Source organism: Podarcis filfolensis (genome assembly GCF_964270895.1).
Source record: "Podarcis filfolensis genome assembly, chromosome: 2".
Lineage (NCBI taxonomy): Eukaryota > Metazoa > Chordata > Lepidosauria > Squamata > Lacertidae > Podarcis > Podarcis filfolensis.
Window position 1 is genome coordinate 114,935,441 of NC_139605.1, and position 6,848 is coordinate 114,942,288.

A 6,848-nucleotide genomic window follows, 5' to 3' on the forward strand; every position below is an offset into this window, starting at 1 on the left:
AGCATTCATTTTCGCTTCTAGGAAGTATTTGGTGGCAACACTTTAATGATTACCTTAAATTTGTATTTTTTCCCCCTGCCTGGTATTATGCCCCGTGTTGTGGAGGAAATAATTCTGATTTATGGCAAAGTACACTAGAGTACAATAACAGTGATGCAAAAATAAAACCCACGCCTTTAGATGTTGGCTTAGAAACTGTAAACTATCACCACCAGAAATCTATCAAACTTTACAATCCCTCTTATACTGCTTCCTTCTTTCGGAGTAACTTAAGTCAAAGAATTATGGAATGATATTATGTTCCTTGAGGTGGTATTGAAAAGTGCTCAAGTTATTTCTACCTCCAACATAGAATCTTCAGTCACCAAAAGACCGGCCTGAGGTTGGCCACCTTTCTTTGTTTTGGATGGTGGAGACCAAAGTTGTCCAGAGTTACTTCGTGGTGTTCACACACACCAGAGACAGTATTCAAGTTGCTGCTCCTATCTCTCTCCCTCTCTCTTTCTACGTGTGTGTGTATACAGTTACACATACCCCCAATGCACACAGAATGCAAAAAAAAAAAAAAAGGAGTTTAAGCAATGTTAAAGATTGCATTGGGAACATCAAAGTCGCTGGGCCGCTGGCCTTATCCGTCAGGCTCTTCTTAACTAAAATCACACACTGAGAAGAGAAGCAATAATGTGAATATATTGCCTACTATTTGTTAGCATCTGATTTTTCCTGATACCGTTCCAATTTCAGCTTGAAGGGTGATGTGAAAAAAGCTTTGAATTTGGGGTGTGGGGATCTGGTCCTGATAGATGAGGGGATATCTATCTTTATACCTATCTGGCTTATGAATACTTTATTATTGCAAACTACTTCGTACAATTAGCTTGATAAGTTGACAAAGAAGCAGAGAAGGCTGAAGGGGGTCATATCATTGGAAGCTGCGTTTATTAGGAGAGAAACCATCGTACTATGCCTGGTATTTTCGAAGGATTTTCTGACTTAGTTCCATTATTGGGTTAAAGTGTGGTTCAATGGTTTTCAAAAATACGTGCTCATTTACACCGCTGCTACCTCTTTTTCTAAGAAAATTTTAAAAATACGAATGAAAGAAATAGTATTTTTCCCAGGGAATAGAACAATGTTATATTCTTAGTGGGGAAGAAAAAAGAAAAACGCGCGGAATGAGAATTTTAGGATACACAGAATTAGTTAATTACCTGTTTTTAAAACAACCCAAAGACAAACTAACGACAAAAGACCTCAGAAACTGCCTTTCCTCCAATGGCAGTATATAACCGGGCAGGCTATCGCATAAGATTTGCAAAAACACATTTCCCGATTATTTCGAAATATGTATTCTTTCCCTAGTTTTGCCCTAGGCTGTTAAAATTTATTAATAGTGATACAGGTGTTGGAATCCTTTCTCCAAAGCGAGAAGCCGTCGGTTCAAATAAAACCTCGGCGATAAGTCCACCTAAAGTCTGTATCCTGCGTCGCTATGTTCCAAAGATCTGTGGCACGACGTGTGGATGCTATTTCATTGAATTAGTTAACAATTCAGTATAGGTGTTTTCAATAGGAAGCGATAAGTGCTTCAGGGAGTTTAGTTATATATGCAAGCGCCCACACTACCATATCCTTAGTTGTAATGTTGCTATCAGCCGCAGCCGCTGCTCATTTTTTAAGGTGCAATTTCTGTGGAAAAAAAACTCGATCGGCACAAGGGTATCCAATTATTTTAGCAATCGTTTGAACCGAGACATAAGGTTTACATTAAAAACGTTTGAAAAGAATGGCTGCAGATGGGTCTGTACATGTATTGCTTAGATCGGCTCTTTTAAAATGTTGTCGACTTAATTTTAACCACGTAGAGAAGCATCTTTTTTTTGTTCTGCTTTCAGTCCATAAACAACATTGATTGTTCATTTTATTATTTTATTTTTCGCCAGAATAAACATACATATACATTTTTTTTGGTACGGCTCCTATCAACAGCGTGATCAATTTTCATTCGCTGCAGCAGAGATTCGAAAGTCTTCCGAGGCTGCAAGCCACATTCTTGTGGTTTCATGTTGTAATTCGGTGGTTATCAAAAGCAGAGAGACCTGCTTGGGTCTAACATATGTTGAACATCCGTATAGTTCGCAACTTTATTAAAAGAGTATAAACGAGGCCTTAATGAGACGCCATTTTAAGGGTGGTTTTTGTGAAAAATATATAGCAAGAATGATGGTGCATGATATAATGTGAAAGCCTGATCAATTTTGCTCTCAAAGTAAACTTCAGATTCATATAAGGATTATCTAAATGGAGGGATTGAAAGTATGGAAGGATGGGGGGGTGGCTATTTTTGCTGTATTGCTATCAATGCCATTCCCCACTGCATTCATACACAAATCCATATTAAAAAGAGGAAAAAATAGGCCTTATCATAGTCCACCTCCCCTTTATCCAATTTTGTGCCCATCAAATGTGCAAAGAAAGGCAGGAGACAAAATTAATCGTACATTCAATTATGCTTTTGGAGAGGAGGGGAGGGAGGTTGCTCTTAACGACCCACAAGAGTCTCTCGCCCTAGCAAAATGGGGGATCGCGGGGGCATTTTATTTACAGGCACGCAGGCATGGCTGGTTCTCTTCGTCGGGGGCTCGGAGGTGCCTCCTGCAGAAGTTACTTGCAAGCAGAGCGGCGAAAGTCACCCCCCTCCCCGAATCCACAACCAGGCGAAGAAGACCGGCTCAAGGCGATAGGAGCTTCAAGTCCACTTGCCAAAGCCACTGCCCCCTTTCTCTCCTCGACAGGCTTCTCCAGGGTCCATTGAGGCCAAGTTTCCGAGCCCAAAAGTCCAAACTCTTTGCGGACCTCCAGTGGTGGTGGAAAGCTTTGCCCAGGGCGATTGGTCTGGCGGCTCTTTTGCTGGGTTGCTTAACAGGGTTGCTTTATTTACATGATGCCACCGGCGAGCAGGCTGCACAGTCAAGTTTATGTTTCTCAACTCCAGAACTCAGAGGAGGAGGAGTGTTCTCTGGGCTGCTGGGACCACTTGCCGAGAGGTGCGTGGGTCTGCATGCCCGTGAACAGCCATGTTCAACATACAAGCTGTAGCCTGCACAAACCACGCCAGGCACACGCAGAAATACACCCGGACGCGCACACATCTCCATCTCCCCCAGCTCTAGTGCCCACTGATGGTTGTGGTGGGGGGACCAGCTTGCATTTCGCAAACAAACAACAAACAGCAACAATAACAAAACGGGAGGACTTATTTCTTGCACTCCAATTAACATTTAAAAACAGAATAAGTCCTGCCCAGAATCCAATTAAAAAACTCGCCCCTCACCTTCCTCACTCTGAGCTATATCTCCCAACAATGTCACCTCCTAGCAGCTTCCAATACGTTAAGGAGGGATTCCAGGCAGGGGGACAGGAAACAGGTTCGCTTAGCTGTGTGTTTGCACGTCACACCGAGAGGTCCTTCGCAATTAGCCTGTGTGCCATTAACGTGGCTTTACACCGAGATCCCCAGCCTATGAGGGAGAGGACCTTATCCTGATGGACCTTCCGAGCGAGAAATAAAGTTGTCTTATGCATAGCCCCAAATGCGTGCTAGGAATTTAGAGGGAGGAGGAAAAGAAGGAGGGGGGAGAGAGAGGGAGAGAGAAGGGGGGCACTTGTAAAACTTTTATGCCAAACAAAGTTATAAAAACTTTCCATGCGTTAAGATATCAAAAGGTTTATAACAATAATAAAGCTTGAATGTGTGCTGGTGTGTGTGTTTGTGAGAGAGAGGGGGGAGAGAGAGAGAGAATGAGAGAGAGAGAGAGAGAGAATTCTAATATTCTAGCAATATTAAATCGCTGAGCAACTGAGTTAAATATTAAGTACCATAAACACCAGGCTTGGTTCGAAATCGGTATTTGTAATGTGTGAGTCCATATATATTCAAATGGGTGTCGTGTGTGTGTGTGTGTGCGTGCGTGTGTGTATCCCACACCCACAAACCCACACCCACGTATCGCCGCCTGCTGCTGGACTCTTAACTCAGTAGGCGGGAACATTTAAAAAAAACGAAAAAAGAATCTGAAGGCCTTTCTGATTCCGGTTTATTACAAAAGGGTTAAAGGTGATGGACTTGACTCCATTGAAGTTCAAAGACATCATATATTCACATTTTTTGTTGTTGTTCTTGTGGTCTTCGTCTCTCCCCCCCAAAAAAAAACCACAATGCAACCAACATAACGCTAGCGTACAAAGTACAGTTGGCTATTAGGCTATATTGCCGCTAGATGCCTCGACTTTGGGGAGGGAAGGGAGGCAGAAGGCTAAAAAAATTACACCCCTGCTCCTAAATGGTACCCCCTCACTCCCCTAGCTAAATAGTCCCCTTCCAAAAGAAAAAGGAAAAACCCCGAAGAACATTAACGGGTTATCCCTACCTCGCACTGCTGCTTAATACCCTTGTAAAGTCCCACATGGTCTATAAACTTGGATTTTACAACTGGCATTCCATTTTAGCTCGAGAAAACTTTGAACTAGGCCTCCAGTTTCATTGTGTCGCAGCCCCAGCCAAAGACGTGGAAAAGGAGGTGGGATGGGGGGGGCGGAGAGGAGAGGGGGAAAGTTAGGAGTCGGAGCGTGTGTGTGTGTGTGTGTGTGTGTGTGTGTGTGTGCGCGCAAGGGGGGGGGACTGGAAGAAAGCTAAGCAAAGACACCCTTATTTGTTTACTATTTACTGCGGAAGTCTTTTTCTATGGCCAGACGGTGGTAATTAAGGAAAAATTAAGCTGTTTAGTGCTGCAGTCTTTATTACAATGTCTAGACTAGTCGCCCCCTTTGTCCAGACAACGGCCGCAGTCACGGGGTATTGACTGGACTTTCTGACCTGGCGATGTGCACCTTATTGCACCTACGTTTTAAGTTTCCCCCTAACCTTGGAAAAGTTTAGAAGTCGCCCATTAAAGAGAGGCGGGCGCCTTTCTCCCCCATCAGAAAGATGCGCCATTTTGTTTCCTCTGTATCCCCCGCGTGTGAGTGGGGTGGTTTTGGCTCCACTTTTCTCCTAAGGGCTGTTTCGGACCTTCTTTGGTCCGCCTTGGGTTCCAATGCACTTCCCACACCCTTCTGTGCTCTGGGCACCACAAACCAAAGAATCGCCCATGACAAGGACATATTTACAGTAGACCTTGAGTGTCTAATTCAAGGAAGAGGGAGGTTATAGGCCCTACATCCGTATTCGCCAGACTCTTCAGGGAACAACCGCACCACCACACACACGCACCAGGAGGAAGAAGGGAGAAAAACAGATAAATGCAAAAATAAAGCAGTTTCCATCCCGTGTATGTATATGTCTGTATGTCTGTTTATATACAAACACGCACATACCCCTATTATTACACATAATCTTTTCCCCTCATCTCTTCTAATGAGAAACATTCCTGTTAACATAACCCTTTCAGATAGCATCATGGCGAACTGGAAGATGGATCTATCACGGAAGCTAAAGTTTCTTTTCTCTCTGCCTCTTTTCTTGCAAACGAAGCACATTTTTGTGGGTTTCTCCATCGCTGACAAATCAAACCGAAAAGGCAACATCAAAGTATTTGCGTTGCAAATGGTTGCATTTAGAAGCAACCCGTGAGGAACTCACATTGCCTGTGAAGGAGAATATAATTTTGTTACTGCTTGCCCTTTAAGCTAGAGACACCTTCAGACACCAAATGTGAGTAACACGAAGATTCGTCAAGAATGAATTGGAAGATTTAGAGTAGGAGACAGACTGACCATTCAGAATTGTTATATTCTTCACCACCACACAAAATTTTAAAAATACATTCAACTAGTGAAAGCGTCTTCCTGCGCATTTCCTTATCACTGTGAAGAAAATTACATTTATTTAACGGAGGGAGGAGCTGTAAACGTAAAATTGCGCTTCTGTCCCTATGTCTGTGAGTTGAACTTGTTTTTGTTTAAGAGAAGGAATTAAGTACTTGACTTTGCATTTGTGCATTGCAAGAGGCAAAAGGGGAGGGGGAGGTACTTTATCCTTGACATTACGAAAATTTCCGCTTCTTTTGTGTTTGCAATCAGAGATGCGCTCATTAGCAGACATCACATTAGTTGTGCTTTTTAAAAAGAAAAAGGGGGGAAAGCACGTTGCAATATTGCTCATTAAGCACCAATTTCAGCATATTGCAATATATTTCTCTTCCAGGGTGGGGTGGGGGAAAAGGGAAAAGAAATAAAAAGATTAACTACATTGGGAAAACAGACAAAGACATCTGGAGCCAAGCACAGGGCTGTATTATTGGGCCAAGAAATTCCTATAAATTTGAATGCAATGATGAAAACAATGAACTCCACAACAAATGTCTAGTTAAACGCAGAAGGTTCATATTAATTTGGCTATATCATATCGCATACGTATGTGTGCGTATATATATATATGTAGTATGCATGCGTAGGCACACACACACAATTTAACCATTTGGCCATAGGAAAGTCCATGCCACGTTGACCGCAATGAGTCTTTTAAGAGGGAAATACTAATAAAATGGTCAAATAAAATCATAATGTAGAACAGCTTGAAATGTCTTTATTTGCCACAGAATTTCACAGAGTTTCCCGGGATTCACTTCTTTACATACACAAAGATTTATTTATAATTGTGGTTGTTACTGTTGTTCTTGTTCTTGCTGCTGCAGTTTGGTCTCCCACGTCCAGGAAAGAAAGGGAAAAAAGCATTTACATACCATTTAAGAGACAGTTATTGCGAATTTATTGTAGTCCATTCCCCATTCCTCCCCCCCCCCGCCCATCCCCCACCCCTACCCTCTCTCCAGATGCAAAGAGGGGAA